We start from the raw sequence: 21,346 nt of genomic DNA on the forward strand, positions 1-21,346 counted from the left end.
GGCTGACTCAGGCATACCAAGTTCACACCCTGTGCATATGATGAAACTGTGCCACCTCCTGCAATCTGTAACATCAGTGCAGGTACAGGTTAACATGTTGCTGATGCACAGGGTGACTACATAGACGTGTAGTAATAGTATCATGTTGTTAACAGTACTGTGTGCTGATATAATTGTGGGCATATCCCAGCATGCCTGATGCAGTAAGGGTGTGATTGTCTTGTACTGTTGTCTACACCCATGGTAAATACCATAGTGTATCATCTGCACATGTTGGCATACTGGTGGTAAGGATGTCAACAGAAGGCTACATACATAGGTAGCACAGGGGATAAGGTAATGAAAGTATTGATATGCAATGATGGACATGTAAACTGCAAGTGGCATGTTGCCCACACTGGACTCTGCAATACGGATGTTTGAGGATGTTGATATGTGTGCAGTACTACACGACTGGTACAGGACACACAGGAGCACGCTTGCACTGCAAGCTCACATCTCACACCATGCTAGACAGCCCCAACACACAAAACTAACTGTCACAGGAGGGAGAGTTCCCATACATGTCAGGGATACTGTGGTGGCAGGCCAGGTAGCATACATCCTACTAAGTATGGAACCACTGAGTGAAGGCTCAGTGTCTGTTATTTGACAAGTGTATTACTGCAGGTATGAGCACCTGGGTTTCCATCCAGTTATTGTACATCCTGACGGTACATGGTCTGTACACTTGTGTGCGCTGAGACTGGACCCTAGCCATCTGACCTGTGTATTTTCATGTACATGTGTATAGTGCCTGCATATTTGCACTGTTACCTACTGGACGTGGTACAGCTTGTTTGTTGTACAATGGACTACATGCAGCCCTGTTTACTGTAGCTTTGTTTGCATGCATGTTTGCTTGCAGTTACCCTGGAACACTGATCCCACCTGCAATGCAGAGTTACAGAGCTTCTGTGGACTCCTAGTGACATCTGCATAGCTTACTATATGTATGTCCATGTCTCACTTGACAGAACGTCACTGTTTGTCCTGTTCACATGTGCGTTGCCTGTGACACATTGCATATGACTTACCTGGCATTTGTCCATGTGAGCAGTCATATATGCCAGTGCTAACTAATCACAGGCACTACACCCTCACATACTCACCTTCTGTTGAACCACCTGCTTTGCTAGGGATGGCTTGCACCTGTCACCCCTGGGCTTTCGGATATTGGCAAAGGCTCTTGCTACCCCCATAGTGCCTTTTTTAGGCAAGGCTCAAAAGACAAACCCACCTCCATAGGTATCACAAGGGATAAGAAACTATGAGTAATGCTACTCAATGCCAGAAGTCTAAACCTCAAGATGCACGCACTCGAAACTCTCCTTAGCATGGAGAACATCGATATCAGTGCAGTAACAGAGACCTGGTTCAGGGCTCCTGAGAGCACACCATCACTACCAGGTTATACCTCATACCATGCTTTTCGGCCCCAAAACGTGGACCAAACCACAAAAGGAGGGTGAGTATCGATATTCATCAAAGATACCCACACCTCCAGGTTGGTGGCAAAGCACGAAGCATCAGAGACTATCCATGTGAAACTAACAGTGTGTAAAACTGCCTTCCAGTTTATAGCCTGCTACAGACCACCCTCCCAAACCCAGGAACCCCACACAGCCTTCCTGAGAACACTGGAAAATATGAAGTTCTCTCCAAACACCATTATATTGGATGACTTCAACTACACAAACATAGACTGGGAGCATTACTCTAGCTCCAACACCCTAGCCCAAAGGTTCCTAGAATTTATGAACTCAAATGTTATGGAACAACTTGTTACCACCCCCACAAGAGGGGAATACATACCGGACCTGATCATCACCAACATGGGTACTCTATGCTCCAGACCAGAAGTGTATCCCTCACTGGTAAGATCAGACCATAAACTAATCTCACTGGATATTCACATCCTGACCCCACCCCCTGCACAGAAAACCACAGTGAAAAACTTTTCTAAAGCAAATTTCACACTCCTCAAAACTGAGGTGGAATCCTTCAAAGCCCCCGGGTCTGTGGAAAATACGGCCCAGACCGCAGAATCCTTTATAAACGCATTCTATGAACACCTTCAGGAATGCATGGATCATGCGATCCCAAATAAAACCAGGACCCAATCCTCCAAAGGCAGACATCCTGTCTGGTGGACCCCAGCCATAAACAAACTATACAATAGAAGGAGGAAGCTACTAAATGACAGAGCAAAATCCCAAAAAGGGAAGGCATCACTGATCAGTATTAGCAGAAAACTATGGGCACTCATGAAATTGTCTAAGGCCAGCTTCGAGAGAAACATTGCACAGGACACTAAGGCTAATCACAATACTTTCTTTAGTTATGTTAGGAACCTGGGTGGTAATTCCCAGATATGCTCAGAATTAGTCCAAAATGACACTAAATACACCGAACCCACAGACATTGCCAACATCCTAGCTGACAGGTTCAGCGCAAACTCCCCCCCCCGCCTCCACACCAAAAGGGCAAATATCTATCCCACCAGAGTGCTGCCCCCCTGACATCTCAGATGCTCAGGTAAGAGCCGCCCTCTCCAAAGCAGAAGACACAGCATCAATGGGACCAGACGGTGTCCCGGGCTGTGTCCTACATGAACTCCAAGAAGAGCTAAACCCACACATAACACTACTGTTCAATCTCAGCCTTACTACAGGATATGTGCCCAAAGAGTGGCGTACAGCAACAGTGGTCCCTCTCCATAAAGGTGGTGCCTCAACGGATCCTGGAAACTATCACCCCATAAGCCTGGCTAGCTTGGTCTGCAAAGCTATGGAAAGGATCATCATGGACCTCATAAATAAAGATATTGGGGACCTACAGATACTGGATCCCACCCAGTTCGGCTTTGGTAAGGGCAGATCCTGCCTCTTAAACCTGGTTGATTTCTTTGAAACAGTCACCAAGGCCATTGACGAGGGGAAGGTGGTCCACACAGCCTACCTGGACCTTGCAAAAGCCTTCGATACAATACCCCACTCGGGCATTATAGATAAGCTCACTGGCTTAAATATAAACCCCTATGTCACTAGATGGATTGCAAACTGGCTCAAGGCAGAACCCACATGGTTAGAATTGCTGGAGCCATGTCAGACTCCAAACCAGTTGCACGTGGTGTCCCACAAGGCTCAGTCCTGGGACCTCTCTTGTTTGGTATATATTTCTCAGAGGTACAGGCCAACACGGAAGGACTGTGGCTGACCAAGTTCGCAGATGACTGAAAACTGGGTGCCATAATCGACTCTCCAGCTGACACAAGCATCCTCCAAAAGGGCCTCATAGAAACAGACAACTGGTGCCAGAGCCATGGCCTCAAGCTTAATGCCAATAAGTGTATAGTCATCCCCTTTGGCAAAAACAAAGTGCCCACAAATTACCACATAGGTGGTAATCCATTAAGTACAGAAGAAGTAATTAGGGACCCGGGGACCCAAGTTGATAGCAATCTCTCATTTGACAACCACGTGGCCAAAGTTGTTAGAAAAACATTTTATATAGCCCACCTAATCATGAAGGGATTCACATCTAGATCAGGAGGTCATCGTGCCTCTTTACTCATCCCTCATCAGGCCCATAATTGAGTACAATGCCCCTTTTGGGATGTACCTTACCAGACACCTGCAGCAACTGGAAAGACCCCAAAAGTACCTCACCAAGAGGATCAAAGGGCTCAAACAGATGCCATATGCTGCCCGGTTAAAGACACTCCAGCTCTACTCAGTGGCATACCACCTGTTCAGAGGCGATCTGTGCCTGACGTATAAAGCCATGTCCAACCCGGAATTAATGGACATGCTGCACCTCAGAAAATCCAACTCCCATCGAGCTACGTGCTCGAGAGACTTGAACCTCAGCACTGAAATAAATAGGACATGCTGGAGGGACAGATTCATAACCCAGAGGCTCCCTTCACTCTGGAATAAAATCCCAGTCCAGGTTAGACAGAGTCCCTCATTGACTCTCTTCACGAGGAATCTTGATGAGTGGATGGGAGATTGTAGGTTTACCCCAGGTATCACTTCTGTGTCACTGTTAGACAGAGGCACAGTATACTAACCTCGAAAAAGGGCAAAGCAAAATAAATTTAAAATGGGTGGCGAAAGCCAAACACATTCTGGCTAGGCTTATAAATGCCCTAGGGCAGATAGCCTAGTATGAACCTATGAACCTATGAACCTATGTACCTTGTTCCCCATTGGCCCTATATGCTGTTAATCACCATGGCAATCACAATACTATAGTAGCATGTGCAAAGGTCACTTGTCAGTCACCTATATGGTACAGTTGTGGAATATGTGGGTCATGTGGCAATGTCACAGCTGCCACATGTACACAGTCAACCCTCTCCCCTACACATGGACGTACAACACATGTATGAGATGCAACCACATAGCCAAACTGGGGACTAAGCACTCTGAACCCAGTACTGGCATAACCTGTCAGGTGGCATGACATACTACAGTGACTACAATACCAGTCTGACGTAGACCTACACTGACAGCAATCCAAACACGTGAACACACTGGGCCATTTGTGGAGCCTCAGAATAGCATCCTGCCTGAGCAGCAGACACCTCTGCAGCTGGCACACAGGCATACGTTAAGCCGGAACACAGCATGTGCAACACATAGCACACAAATCCTGTGTGCCAAACAGTCACAGCCTGTATGGCTAGACAACACACCTGCTACAGTTGTGTTAGGTACCTTTATTGTCCGGTTCAGTGAAGTCCCGCTCACCAGGCTGGACAAGGTGAAGGTCACAGTGATATGCCCGTAGGGCACTATGGTCTACCACATAACACAATCATACAGGTCAGTCAGAGGCATGGACACATATGACTCAGTCATGCATTATTGTGAACAACAACCCACACACATGGGCATTCTGTGTGACAAACACACACGTGGCATGTGTGGAATTCAAAGCCATAACTAACTGTGCTATGACAGTAGTGAGAGACGCAGTAGCAGAGCGTGCTATTTCCATTACTGGGGGATTTGCCCTCTTCCACTGTACTTGTAGGGTGCTGACATCATCTCTGTGTAGAGATTGGAATATGCAGCAGCTGGTGTGTTGTACTGGTTGGCAAAAGGGTCAGTTCTTTCACACCCCCACACACAAACACTTGCAGGATTCAAACCCCTACCTAACTATGTTATGACACTCAAGATGGACGCATTAGCAGAGAACGCTATTCGTATTACTGGGAGGTTTCTTTTCTCCTGCTGTACTTATATGGTGCTGACATCATCAGTGTTTAGAAAGGGGAATGTGCATCCTGTAGTGTGTTCTCCTAGTTGCCAAAAGGGACATTTTTCTCACTAAGACTTGCACACACACTAACCCACCTCATCCAAACACACACACCTGCCATTTGCAGGATTCAAACCCCTACCAAACTATGTTATGACACTTAAGACAGATGCATTAGCAAAGCGCACTATTCACATTACTGGGAGGTTTTTCTTCTCCTGCTGTACTTATAGGGTGCTGACATTATCAGTGTTTAGAAAGGGGAATGTGCATCCTGTAGTGTGTTCTCCTAGTTGCCAAAAGGGACATTTTCCTCACACAAACTAACCCCTCTCCCCCAAGCACACACACTTATCATTTGCAGGATTCAAACCCCTTCCTAACTATGTTATGACACTCAACACGGATGCATTAGCAGAGCGCGCTATTCGTATTATAGGGAGGTTTTGTTTCTCCTGCTGTACTTATAGGGTGCTGACATCATCAGTGTTTAGAAAGGGGAAAGTGCATCCTGTAGTGTGTTTTCCCAGTTGCCAAAAGGGACATATCTTCACACAGACTTGCACACACACCAACCCCACTCACTCACACACACTGAGCATTTGCAGAATTCAAACCCCTACCTAACTATATTATGACACTTGAGGGAAACGCATTAGCAGAGTGCACTATCTGAACTACTGGGCTTCTGTTCTGCACCTGCAGTATTTATAGGGTGCTGACATCATTATTTCTACAGAGGTATGTACATCTAGTACTACCTGTCAGGTGGGGGATAGCATATATATGCATTTGCAGCCACCTACTTCAGGATCAGATATGCACATCGCACTGGCAGGTTATGTTCTATACCATGCTTCGTGACCACAGGACCTGTAACACACAACACAACCAGTTTGGACCACCCCTCTCACATCCAGGACACACACTTTGCTTCCCTGGGAGCAGTGCCAAGGTATGCAGGTGTTCACATACACCATTCCAGTTGTTAACGTCAGGTACAAGTATATTGTGTGTGGGAACTACTCAGGCCTCTACAACATTACCCTACAGCCACTACCATTTGTGAGTACATGTGCTATGGCACAACCACTCACCACAGCCACAAGGGGGAATACATATTGCACCTGACCATCTGCAACATGAGTACTCACTTTTCCACACCAGAAGTAGACCACCATTGTTGATATCTGACCATACCCACCTTTCCCTGGACATCCATATCCCATCCCCACCCCCAGGCAAGGTTGTCACTGCAAACAAAGTGTATTTATCAAAAGCAGACTTTACCCTTGTGAAGACTGGGGTGGAAGACTTCAAAGGACCCATGCTGAGGGAGTATACAGGCCACTCTGCATAATCCTTGACAATTGCATTCTATGAGCATGTGGAAGGTTTGCATTGATCATGCTATCCCAAATATACCCATGACTGCTCCACAACAGGGCACCTGTCAGGTGTACACCAGCCATATATGGGCTGTCCAACAGACAGAGTGAGCTAATACATTGCAGAGCAGTAGCCCACAGAGGGAGGACATCTCTGAACAGTACTGGCACGACACTTCAAATTCTCATAATCATCACGACAAAGTGTTGACAGTGAAATTGTCCAGACAATGCAGATAAGGCTCCCCTCAGTCTGTTATTGATGCCCACTTACTGTTAGAGGTCCTCACCAACCCTCTTCCAGCACACACCAACAACATGGATGTGGCTTAGCAAATTCAACCCCTGGGATCTCCACTGTGTCCCTGCTTGACAGAGGCACAGCACACTAGCCTCACACGGTGCCTTATGTGACCTACTTTACAGTGGCACAGTAGCCTACTGTACTGGGGAGGCAGACGCCAAGCACACTCTGGCTAAGCTGTCATTTCCTAGGGCAAACAGCCTAGTGTTGGCCTCTACACCCATATGTTTAATTGTCAGATGCACAATATTTGTTGCTGATAGACTGTTTGCAGGTATTTATTGCCATAGAATTCCCTGTTTCTATGAACAACTTGTGTATCTGTGGAAGATGTTTGAATATGAGCGGGATCCACTATATCACGTATGTCTCTGTAGTCATTTAACTGTGTGCACTGGGCAGATTGCTGTAATGTGGTTGGTTCCTGGCATAACACGTACAAATACCAGATATGTGTGGCCAACTGCTAAACTGAGATTTGGCCTAAGTGTGTGAGCATGCCCAGTGTGAGCTTTCCATATGTTGAACTCTGCAGCCCACCACATTTGTGGATGAGTGTGAACTTCAACAATATCTCATGTTTATGGTTGTGTGTTGTTTGTCATATTGTGCAGTTACTGTCCAACTGCTTTGTGTCTGAACACAACAGGGATTATACTGTGCCTCAGGGTTTGCATGGGATACTTTGCATACAGTTGTCAACATCCTTTCATACTGACCTAACACTGTAGTACTGTATAGTGTACTGGTTCAGTACTTTCACTGTGGTGGACAGTATCCTGGGCTTTAGTCCTATCACTGCTTTACATTTTCATAGTGAGCACAACAGCCGGGTTAGGGGCCAGTTGTGCACATCTGACCATGTTGCATTATGTTCAGATATGAACTACTTAAACCTGGCTTGTCCAACATTGGTAGTGTATTCCACAACATAGGTGTACGTTGGAAACACTAGCGATGTGCCCTAGGCCATTTGTAATGCTAGTCGGAGAGTGTGTTTGTCCTTCGACACACATTGTAAGTGGAGTTTGCCATGACATATGTCATGGTTAGTATACTGTGCCTCCGTCTACCCGTGACATAATAGTGATACCCAGGGTAAACCTACCATCTCCCATCCACTCATCAAGATTCCTCTTGAGGAGAGTCGATGAGTGACTCTCTGGCTAACCTGTACTGGGAGTTTACTCAAGAGTGGGGGTGGCTTCTGTGTTATGGATCATTCAGTACAGCTTGTCCTATGTATGTCAGTGCTGGGGTTCAGGTCTCTCATGTGCATAGCTCACTGCCATTCAGAATGTACAAGGTGAAGCATGTTCATTGATTCCAGCTTGGACATGGCTTTATACATCAGGCACAGCTTGCCTCTGGGTGGGCAGTATGGCAGTGTGTGGAGCTGCAGTTTGTTTAATCAGGCAACACATGGCATCTGTGCAAGCTCTTTGATACTCCTGGTGAGGTACTTTTGGGGACTTTACAGTTGATGGAGGTGTCTGCTGAGGTACATCCCACAGGGGCTATTGTAGTCAATTGTAACGCTGATGAAGGATGACTGCAGAGCCACAATGACCTCCCCTTATCTAGATCTGACAACCTTCATGATTAGGTGGGTATATGGTATGTTTCTGTAACCACTACAGCCACATGCTTGTCCAATTCAGGATATCTATCAACTTGTGTCCCCAGGTCTCTCATTACATGTTAAGTACTTAATGGGTTAACACCTATGTGGTAATTGGTGGGCACTTACTGTATATCCACAGGGGTTGACTATACACTTTTCTGCAATTAGCTTGCTAACATGGCTATGGCACCAGTTGTCTATTTCTATGTGTCCCTTTTGATGGCTGCAGCATGTCTGACCATGTCAGTTCTGTCCTTGGTCTGGTTTGCAACCCCTTTACTGACATAGGGGTTTATATTTAAGCTGGTGAGCTTATCTATAATGAACACGTGGGGTATTGTATGGAAGCCTTTGCAAGGTCCAGCTACGCTGTGTGGACCACATTGCCCTCATCAATGACCTTAATGATTGTTTCAAATGAGTCAAACATGTTTAAGGGGCAGGATCTGCACTCAAGAAAGCCACACTGGGTATGGTCCGGTGTCAGTAGGTCCCCAATATCTTTATGTCTGCGGTACATGCTGATCCTTTCCATAGCTGTGCAGACCAAGCTTGTCAGGATTCTGGGGTGGTAGTTTGCAGTATCCATTCAGGCAACACCTTTGTTGAGAAGGACCACTGTTGTTGTACACTGTTCTTTGGGTACATATCCTGTGGTAAGGCTGACATTGAGCAGTAGTGTGATTTGACATTCCATTCTTCTTGGAGTCCATGTTGGACTCAGCCCAGGACACCACACCATCTAATACCATTGCTGCTGTGTGTTTTGCTTTGTCGATGCTGGCTGTTACCTCAGCATCTGCAATGTCAGGGGGCCAGCAGTCTGCTGGGATAGATATTTTGCATTCTGGGGGGGGGGGGGTTGAACTGCACCTGTCAGGTTGGATGTTGGCAATATATGTGTGTGTTTGGTATGTTGTTTGTAATATTTGAGTGATTCAGAGCATATCTGTGAATTCCCAACAAGGTTCCTACCATCAGTTAAGAAAGCCTTGTGATTATCCTTAGTGTCCTGTACAATTTGTATCTTCATTGGTTCATAGGTTCATACTAGGCTATCCACCCTAGGGCATTTATAAGCCTAGCAAGAGTGTGTGTGGCTTTCGCCACCCCTTGCTATATGAATATTATGGCCATTTATGATTTACTTTACTGTGCCTCTGTCTGGACGTGACACAGTGAAGACCCCAGTGTACATCTCCGATCATCCATCCACTTGGCAAGGTTCCTGTTGAAGAGTGTCAGTGATGGGCTCTGCCTAACATGGAGTGGGATTCTGTTCCAGGGTGTAGGGAGCCTCAGGGTTATGTATCTGTCCCTCCAGCACATCCTATTTCATTATGTGTTGAGGTTGACATCTCTCACTCTCACAGCTCCAATGGCTTTGGGTTTTCTGGGGTGGAGCATGTCCATTACTCCTGTGTTGGACATGGCCTTGTACAACAGGCATACAACACCTCTGTGTAGGCAGTATGTGACTACATTCAGCTGGGGTGTCTACAGCCAGGCAGCATATGACATATATTTGAGACCCTTTATCCTCTTGGTGAGGTACCTTTAAGGTCTTTCTAACTGCTGCAGGTGTCAGGTAAGGTGCATCCCAAATGAGGCATTGTACTAGATTATGGGTCTGATAAGACAACAGTATAGGGGCACAATGACCTCTGTTGATGTAGATGTGAATCTTTTCATGATACGGTGTCCAATATAGACAGTCTTCCTAGCCACGTTGGCAATGTGAGTGTCACATAACAGGTTACTGTCCACATGTGTCCCTAGGTCTCTGATTACTCCTTCCATACATAATGGTTTACAACCTATGTGGTAATTTGTGAGTACTTTGTTTGGTATTTGGTGGGACATTCATACTGTCCAGTGTCTTCAGGACGGCTGGGTGGGGTTCAGACTGTACAGCAGTTTTGCCTATGGTTAGTTGCACATGGGTGGTCTCCGATGCTTCGTGCATTGTCAGTTACCTGGATGTATGGGTGTCTGTGCTGAATATGGATACTCCTCCTCCTTTCATGTTTTGGTCCAGGTTTTGGGGCCATAACACATGATATGAGGTATAACCTGGTAGTGCTGGTGTGCTGTCAGGAGGCTTGCTGCAGGTTTCTGTCACTGCACGGACATCAATGTTCTCCATACTGGGGAGGGCCTCGGGAGCATGCATATTGAGGTTTACATGTCTGGCATTGGTCAGCATTACCCTTCTATTTCTTTCCACTTATGTTTTCTAGGGTGGTGGGTTAGTCTTTTCAGCCTTGCCTACGAAAGGCTCTATGGAGGTGGCAAAAGCCTTATCCAATATCCAGATGCCCAGGGGTAACAGGTGAAAGCCATCCCTGGAACAGCAGCGTGGCTTGTCAAGCATGACATCCCAAGCAGACAGACATTGGATCCCCTTGGAATTACACCAGTACTTGTGCCACTTGTTAAAGCTGTTTGTACTGTGGCATCATTCTTGGTGAGGGTAGGATGCTGCAAATGGTCAGTGTCATACCGGCCTGGACTACATAATCAGAGAGCTCATCTATGTCTCTTTTCATGTAGTCCAGGGAGGTACATCTCTGGTCATTCACGCCAGCATGGACAATGACTGCATCATATTTCTACTTGCTTTGGGGTGACCTGCGTACTTGTGTTATGTGGCATATTGTAGCAGCCTACAGGCAGCTTACTGTACCCTTTCTCTTGTTCAGTCTGGTGAGTGGGACAGCAGTGTTTCTGTCTATGGAGTCACCTATTACAACTGTATCAGGCATGTTGTTTCTCCTTCTGGCCTGTGACTGTTTGGCACACCAGCTTTGTGTACTATGTGTTGCATGTGCTATGTTTGGAGGTTGTGGCTGCTTGGGTGTCTGCTTTGGAGGCCTCTGTTGGTGTGGTGTGTTTGCAATTAGGGCCTCTGGGAATGTTTTTCTGTGTTTATCTTTGGTTTGCAGCTGTGATAGGTCTATGTGGGACTGGGTTTGTGGTGTATGTGGTTACCTTCTCCTCCTGACTAGTTTTGACAGTACTGAGTTAAGGGAGCTCAGCCTCCGGTTTGGATAAATGGTTGCATCTCTCACATATATTTGTATTTCTTGGGGGGAGTTCAGGGTTGTCTGTGTACTTGGGGCAGGTGTAACATTGCCTCAAGATTCACAGATTCAACTTGTTGTAGCTGGCCTTAGTGAATTGTATGTGTGGACATATTTTATTGCCATACTACTGATCAGTGATTAGTTCCCTTTTTATGTTTGCTGTATCATGTAGTAGCGTCCTCATTCTCTTGCATTGTTTGGTAATGGCTGGAGTCCACCATGCCAGATGCCTGCATGTATGGCATTGTGTCTTGCTTTTATTTGGGATTGCATAATCCAAGCATTCCTGGCAGTGTTCATGGAATGTCTGTATAACAGGTTCTGAGGTGTGGCCCATATTTTGCACCTGCACAGGGCCTTTAATGGATTCCACATCAGTTTGGAGGAGTGCAATTTTTGCTTTACACATGTTTTTCACTGTGGTTTTCTGGCCAGGGACTGTGTTCAGGATGTGTATATCCAGTGTGATTACTCTATGGTCTGGCCTTACCAATGAGGGATACACTTCTCATCTTGCCATCCAGTACCCATGTTGCTGATTATCACATCCAGTATGCTTACACCTCTTGTGGGAGTGGTACGTTGTTCCTGGGCATTTTGGTTTATGGATTCTAGGAACTTTTGTCCTACAGTGTTGGAGCTAGTATAATTCTCCCAGTCTATGTCTGGGTATTTTCAGTCACACAATATAATGTGGTTTGGAGGGCTTGATATATTCATGTATTCCAACATAGGCCAGGTGCAGTTCCTGGTGTTAGGATGGTAGTCTGTAGCAGGCTATAAACTGGGAGGCAGTTTTAGCCACTGTTACTTGACCATGGCTAGTCCATGCTGCTTCTTGTTGTGGTACCAACATGGGGGTGTGGTTATCCTTGATAATTATTGCTAGTCACCCTCCTTTTGTAGCTTGTTCCATGGTTTGAGGCTGTACAGCACAGTATGAGGAGTAACCTGGTAGTGTTACGGTGCTGTTGTGAGCCTTGACCCAGTTTTCTATTACAGGACAGATATCAACATTCTCCATACTGGGGGAGTTTAGACTGCATGCATCTTGCTGTTTAGACTTCTGGCATTGGGTAGCATTACATCTAGGTTCTTATCCCTTGTGATACCTATGGAGGTGGGTTTGTGTTTTGAGCCTTACCTATTCAGGGCACGCTGTGGGTAACAGCAGCCTTTGCCAGTATCCATAAGGCCTGGACTGATAGGTGCACGCCACCCCTAGCAGGTGGAGCATCATGTCATGCTCAGCATGTCATCCCAGGCTGGCACACATTGGATCCCCTTTGACTAACTGCAATACTTCAGCCAATTATTGCACTTGATTATCTCATCATCATATTGTGGCATCATGCTTGGTGAGGGTAGGATGTTAGTCAGGGTCATCAAGTGTGCATATACTACATGGTGTTACATTGCTTAACACATGGCATTCATGCCTCAGGTGGTGCTGCAGGGCTGCCTCTGTCGGATGCACATACTACACTCCCTGTACATGTTTGAGAGCAGGTTATGTCATTTTAGGCATCCCTGTTATTATATGAGTGAGTCAGAGAGGGGTATCATTCCCAGGGTTCCTACTGAACCAGTGTATGTGCTATGCGTTGCCTCTTTGCCAAGGCCAGGGCATACTGGGCACACCTCCTTCTGCCTACTGGGGCAGGCTCAGGTTGTTCCTCCTCTGAGTCATGCTCTGCCTGTGATGGCTTTGGCAATGGTGGGGGGCTGTTTGGCCCGGCCCTATGCTGGTCCTGCTGCAGCTGTTTTCGCAAGATCATATTATGTAGCATAGCACATACCATGACAATTTGGGTACATGTAGTTGGTGAGTACTGCAAGGCTCCACCAGATGTGTCCAGACACCGGAACCATAACTTGAGCAGCCCAAACACATGCTCTATTACATTACGTGTTTGTGCGTGTGCCTCTTTACTGTGTTCCTGTTCAGGTGTGTGTGCGTTTCTGATGGGTGTCATCAGCCATGGCTCCAGTGCATAACCTGCATCCCCCACTAGGTGTCCAAGTGGGATGTCCCCATTGGCAAATGTCTGGTACAGCTGCGTCAAATGCCAGATATGGGAATCATGGTAGCTCCCAGGGCAGCCAGCACACACTTTCATTATTATGCCCTGGGCATCACACACAACCTGGCAGTTGATGGAGGGGAAGCCCTTGCGGTTAATGTAGGCCCTATCCTGCTCACCGGCTGGTGCTTTGATGCATATGTGCGTGCAGTCTATTGCACCCACTACCTCAGGGTATTCTGCTATTTGCTGGAAGAGACGCATATTGCTGGCCAATACCTCACTGGCATTGGGGAAATATACATGATCACCGACATGTGCTGACATGGCATCCAGGAACTGGTGCAGTACCCTGGAGGCTGATGCCTATGATATCCCCATCATATCACCAGTTGGTCTCTGGAAGGTACCTGTTGCTAGTATTCTTATGCCAACACATACCTTGGTTTCCACTGGGATGGGTTCCCCTCTGTTGGTTCTGTGTGTGAGGCGTGGCCTGCACAGCTCGACAATTTGCTGCAGGAGGTCTCTGTCCACTCTATAGTGCTCTACTATCTCCAGCTCATGTAACCCATGGTAGGTGACCCTGGGCCTGTACACTCTTCTCCGTCTCCTCACTGTGGGTTGTCTGGCACCATCTGCATTGTCACCACCCTCAGCAAGTAGCCTATGGCTCCTTATGACAGCTATGGCAGCCCCTAGCATTTCTGCTCTGAGTTCAGCTTTTTCAGTTTTCACTTCTAATAGCTTACTCCTGTCTTGCAGTGTCTCTTGAGAGAAACATCCTGCACTGCTGTTTGCAGAGTTTTAAGTGCTTGGCTGAGCTACTATTCTGCCTGTGTAATTGCCTGCTTCTAATTGTTTTCACCTGCTAGCTCCAGCAGTATTCCCTGCTAGCTTCCTACTATTTCTGTTGCTTCCTTTTTCCTTTCTGTTTCCTCAGGGGGGAGCAACTTGCATACCAGCAGAAACACGCTCACAGTGGCTTACATGCATGCACACATGCTTACACGGTTCAGAATCTGCTTATTCAGGTTAAAATGCACGCACACCAGCGCAAACAGTGTTACAAGTCTGCCAACAGGCTCCCACATGCTCAGTCTGCCTTACACGTGCGCACACTTCCCTACTCATGCTTCATGGCGCGCACACGTGCGCATGCACGCCCAGCAAGAAACTTTGGTGAAAGAAATAGTGTACACCTTCCATTTCTTGACTTTCCCATGCTTATGTTGTGGCACTCCTCTTTCCATGATATGTGTTTGATATCTGTCATGTAACACTGACCTCCAATGAATTGCATTTCTTTCTACCATTCCCCCCTGTGATGTCACCGATCTCCTACTCTATTTCTCCCATTTATGTATCTCTTACACTACTCAGAATGTGCTCATTTGCTATGTGACAGTGCAATTCAGTATCCTAACACTCATTTACACCAGATTGCCTACTAATGCTTAGTTATATGTCTTGGACTCAGCTTCCCCCCTTAGCAACCACTAAACAGTGGCCATGTTGTTTTTGGTCTGCTGGTCCCTGCATTGTAAATCCATGTATTGCATAAAACCCAGATTTGTGGGTTTATAACCTTCATTTTTATGTTTTATATAGTGCAGCCCATTTGCGCGGGGCTGCGCTGCGTTAAAATATTTATTTTTCATATTTGCATCGGGGTACCTTGCCAATGGCCACATATTTGGCCATTGGCATGCTGCCTGACACATATGCACCCTTTATTTGGAGCTGACATGGCTCCATTGTGTTTTTTGCAGAAACGTACTCAGTTGTCAACTGAGTACATTTCTGCAGCTAAAACGGCTCGTACACGGGCTGTTTTGGGCTTCCTGGATCGCTAATCTACCTCATTTGCATGCCTTTGGGCTGCAAGTGAAATGATTAGCATATCCACGCCCACTCCATGTAAGAAACGTTTTAGCTGGTCTCTTACATGGAATTTAGGGCTGTTCCTAGATCGCAAAGGCTGCATGGAGTCTTACACTACTCTTAGACTCCGTGCAAGCCTTCGTGAATCCTGCCCCAAGTGTAGACACTTTTGTAGTGCTGGCCAGTGTAACTCACATTTATAAGGATTGCGGACAGCAAAAATGGCCAGAAGAACGCTTTGTATTTCCTGTAGCTTAGGAACTAAGTCTAGGCACAAGTGTTTAATACAAACGTCATACTGGCATTTCTTATATGCATTCAGAGGAATCAATTTAGGTAAATGCAACAACTAAGGCCGACCAGCTACTCGGAAATGCTTATATATGTTAATTACGAGTGGCAAATATGGCCAGAGAGCTGCTCTGTATGTCCTGCAGTTCAGGAACTAAGTCTAGGCTCAAAAGCATAGTACTTAAAGCAGCAGCTAAAGCCGACCAGCTACTCAGAAATCCGGGACTATGCACACCTGCCTGTTTGGCATTTTTAGTGTACACTTACTGATAAGTAGTTCTGGGTGAAACAGCAGTAAAAGCTTTGTCCAATTCGAGAAGCAGGTACACGGCTACTGTTTGCAGTAACAGGTAGGACAAATAGTTTAAATATGGCTCAAAGTATAGGTAATGCAGCAGTTAGAGACGTTTCTATGGCATGGACACAAGGCAGAGATGAAATACACGTAGGGGAAATAGCGGTGAAGCCGCTTCTATTAGAAAATGCACACACAGGAGCGAGTCCGGGCACTTTAACCGGGTACTATTAGTCACTGGAAAGTGTAAAATCGCTGGACTCACATTCTGACCCAGAGATGGAAGGGGGTTGCTCACTGATCATGATAAAAGTAGGGGCAAAAGCTAGTTTACAGCTGAAGCTAGTTTACCGCTCAAGCAGGAAAGCCAGTAAATAACCCTATGCAGACATAAGACCCGAACCACGTGCAGAGATTACAGAGTCAGCAACTATGCCATATACGTTTCAAAGGGGCAGAGAGCATAGCAGATGCACATAGAAAGGTTAAATAAGTACACAGAGCTACACAGTTCTATTTAGTTTGAAACCTCGCAACAAGCACAAAACACAATATTCAGAGTTATTAGTCAATGCAAACACTCACCCCTTAAGCAGAGCCAGCAGCCTACAATGTACAGCACTGGAGGGGATAGGAGAGAATTTAAAAATGGCACCACAAGTCCGAGCAATGTAATATAGATTTAGGGGTGGAAAGTGTGTAAGATGAAGTGGAGGGATTGAGGTAGGAATGCGAGAGTAGAACCAGAGTGGGATAAGAAGAGGCAGGGAGTAAGGGGAGGATAAGTGTATAGGGGAATGAGGGGGTAAGAGGCAGGGAGAGAAATGGAAAAGCTTGAGAGCCAAGGAAAAGGATAAAGCAGAGAGTGTAGAGTGTATCAGTGAAGGAGAGAACAGTTCTGAGGTGAGGAGACTACAGGAATAGCACTAAGTAATTAAGTAATTGAGGTGAAGGAAGCAGAAGGTTCACTATAGCTAGAAGCTACACAAGGCAGTGATAATTTAATAGAATGTTGGCCAATTCTAAGGCTAGGAATAGGGCAGAGTTAGGTTAACAGTAGTGATTAGCATGCACTGAGGTGTAGAAAGAAGCAGGGTAGTTACAAAGGTAGATCTCGGGCACTCAGGGAAAGTGGGACAAAGCCAGGAAGGTAAAGAGGGAGGATTAAATCTGTGGTAGGCTGCTACCTGTTGCTCACTGGGTTGGTATACAAGAGGGCACTTGTATTGTAATGTCTAATTTACAATAGGGTGCATACACTTGATATTAATTCTTGGAGAGGCAAGGATGTAATAGAAGCACAGCAGGAGTCCTTTTATGATGTCCATTTAAGGGCGGCCAGGGATTCCAAGCAGAGGACTGGGAGGCACCTGGGGTGGAAATGATGCAGCAGGAATAAAACTTGATATTAATTCTTGGGGAGGCAAGGATGTAATAGAAGCACAGCAGGCCTCCTGTTATGATATACATTCAAGGGTGGGAAGCCAGGGATTCAAAGCAGAGGACTGACAGGCACCTGGGGTGGAAGTAATGCAGCAGGAATAAAACTTGATATTAATTCTTGGGGAGGCAAGGATATAACAGAAGCACAGCAGGAGTCCTTTTATGATGTCCGTTCAAGAGCAGGAAGCCAGGGATTCCAATCAGTGGACTGGGAGGCACCTGGGGTGGAAGTGATGCAGCAGGAATAAAACTTGATATTAATTCTTGGGGAAGCAAGGATGTAATAGAAGCACAGCAGGAGTCCTTTTATGATGTCCATTTAAGGGCGGCCAGGGATTCTAAGCAAAGGACTGGGTGGCACCTGGGGTGGAAGTGATGCAGCAGGAATAAAACTTGATATTAACTCTTGGGGAGGAAAGGATATAATAGAAGCACAGCAGGAGTCCTTTTATGATGTCTGTTCAAGGGTGGGAAGCCAGGGATTCCAAGCAGAGGACTGGGAGACACCTGGGGTAGAAGTGATGCAGCAGGAATAAAACTTGATATTAATTTTTGGGGAGGCAAGGATGTAATAGAAGCACAGCAGGAGTCCTTTTATGATGTCCGTTCAAGGGCGGGAAGCCAGGAATTACAAGCAGATGACTGGGATGCACCTGGGGTGGAAGTGATGCAGCAGGAATAAACACTTAAGCAGAGCCAGCAGCCTACACAGTACATGACCGGAGGGAATAGGAGGGAATTTCTTGTTGCACTGCTACCCTTAATGAATGCTGTTAGGTAATCTGTACATGATGCACTGCTGCACATAATGAATGCTGATAGGGTGTCTGTTCATGATTTGTTGCACTGCTAAACATAATGAATTCTGTTAGGTGGTATGTACATTATGCACTGCTACACATAATGAATGCTGATAGGGTGTCTGTTCATGATTTGGTGCACTGCTAAACATAATGAATTATGTTAGGTGGTATCTACATTATGCACTGCTACACATAATGAATGTTGTTAATACATCTGCACAAGATTTGTGGCACTGCTGCACATAATGAACGCTGTTAGGTAGTTTGTACATGATTTCTTGCACTGCTACTCATAACTAATGCTGTTAGTCTGTACAGGATGCACTGCTACCAATAATGAATGCTGTTAGGTAGTCTTTATATGATTTGTTGCACTGCTAATCATAATGAATGCTGTTAGGTAGTCTGTACATGAAGCACTGCTATCCATAATGAATGAAGTTAGGTAGTCTGTACATGATTTGTTGCACTGCTACCCATAATGAAAGCTATTAGGTAGTCTATACATGATGCACTGCTACCAATAATGAATGCTGTTAGGTAGTCTGTACCTAATGCACTGTTACTCATAATGATTGCTGTTAGGCAGTATGCACATGACTTGTTGCACTGCTACCCTTAATGAATGCTGTTAGGTAGGCTGTACATGATGCACTACTACACATAATGAATGCTGATAGGGTGTCTGTTCATGATTTGGTGCACTGCTAAACATAATGAATTCTGTTAGGTGGTATCTACATTATGCACTGCTACACATAATGAATGCTGTTAAGACATCTGCACATGATTTGTGGCACTGCTACACATAATGAATGAAGTTAGGTGGTCTGTACATGATGCACTGCTGCCCATAATAAATGCTGTAAGGTAGTCTGTACCTAATGCACTGTTACCCATAATGAATGCTTTTAGGTAGTCTGCAAATAATTTGTTGCACTGCTACCCATAATGTCTCTGGAATCATAGATGACCTTACTAAGCTGGGCATTAATTTCTGCATCACTCAATGGGTTGCCAGCTGGCTTACTGACAGAACCCACACTGTAAAAGTAGCAGACTCCAAATCTAGTTCCAGACAAGTGACAGGTGGAGTACCTCAGGATTCAGTCCTGGGACCAATCTTGCTTGTTATCTACTTCTCTGAAGTACAAGCCAACACTAAGGAACTCCAGCTAACAAAGTTCACAAATGATTGCAACCTGGGAGCTATTATCAAATCCCCAAATGATGTGGATATTCTACAAAAGGGCCTTACAGAAAAATATGCTTGTTTTCAGAGCCATGGGGTCAAGCTCAATGCCAAGAAATGTATAATTATCCCCTTTGGGAAAAAACATGTACCCATGAATTACCACATAGGTGGCAGTACACTAAACACGAAAAGTGTGATAAGAGACTTAGGGACACAGGCGGACAGTGGTCTCACGTTCCATAATCACATCACCACAACAGTCAGGAAATCCTTCTATGTGGCACACCTCATCACTAAGGGCTTTTCATCCAGAAAAAAGGAGGTCATTGTCCCATTGTACTCATCCCTCATTAGGCTTATTATAGAATACAACACCCCATTTGCTATGTACCTCTCAAGGCCTCTGCAACAACTGGAAAGGCCACAAAAATATCTCACTAAAAGAATTACAGGCCTAAAGCAGATGCCCTATGCTGACCGTCTAAAAAAATTCCACCTATACTCTGTCGCATATCTTCTATTCAGAAGTGATCTCTGCTTAACATACAAGGCCATGTCAAACTCAGAGCTGTTAGACATGCTACACTTAAAGAAATCCAAATCCCTCAGGGACACACTCTCCAGGGATCTAAACCTAGTCATAACAATGAACAAAATATGCTGGAGGGATAGGTTTCTGGCCCAAAGACTCCCCAGACTCTGGAATAGAATGCCCATACATGTCAAGCAGTGCACCTCTTTGGCCCTCTTCAAAAGGAACAATGATGAGTGGATGGGAGATAGAAAATTCACCCTGGGGATCACGGCAGTCGCCCTTCTAGACAGGGGTCCAAGAAAGTAAATACTGTGGGAAGGAAGCCAGAGAATTGTTATGGCTAGGCTTGTATAGGCCCTAGGGCAAATAGCCTGGTACCAACCAATGAACCTATGAACCTATGATGCTGCTAGGTAGTCTATACATTATTTGTTGCACTGCTACCAATAATGAATGCTGTTGTGTAGTCTGTTCATGATGCATTGCTACCTATAATGAATGCTGTTAAGTAGTCTGCACATGTTTTGTGGCACTGCTATGAATAATGAATGTTTTTAGGTAGTCCACACATGATTAGTTTCACTTCTACACATAAGTAATGCTGTTAGGTAGTCTGTATATGACTTGTTGCACTGCTACCCATAATGAATGCTGTTAGGTAGTCTGTACATAATGCACTGCTACTCATAATAAATGCTCTTAGGTGGTCTGTACCTGATTTGTTCTAATGTTACTAATAATTAATGCTTTTAGATTGTCTGTACATAATGCACTGCTACTCATAATAAATGCTGTTAGGTAGTGTGTACCTGATTTGTTGTAATGTTACCAATAATGAATGTTAAGTGCATGTCAGTATATGAGTAGGTCATACTTGTTAACAGCTGTGAACTCATACAATGTACTAAGTCTAGAGTTAAATGATGCGTGTGTTTGTGTGGGTGTGTGCATGTGTGTGTGTTAATCTGTTCATTTAAATTTTTACATATTTATGTGTTTTTGTGTCTGTGGGTGCATGTGTTTTTGTTTGTATCTGAGTGTCTGTTTTTGTGAGTGTGTATGTGTGCATGTGTGTGTGTGTGTGTGTGTGTGTGTGTGTTTGTGCACTTATATGTATGTCTGTGTGTGTGTGTGTGTGTGTGTGTGTGTGTGTGTGCGTGT

The sequence above is a fragment of the Protopterus annectens genome, chromosome 1.part1, assembly GCF_019279795.1.
Source record: "Protopterus annectens isolate FY-2018-M chromosome 1.part1, PAN1.0, whole genome shotgun sequence".
Taxonomy (NCBI): Eukaryota; Metazoa; Chordata; order Ceratodontiformes; family Protopteridae; genus Protopterus; species Protopterus annectens.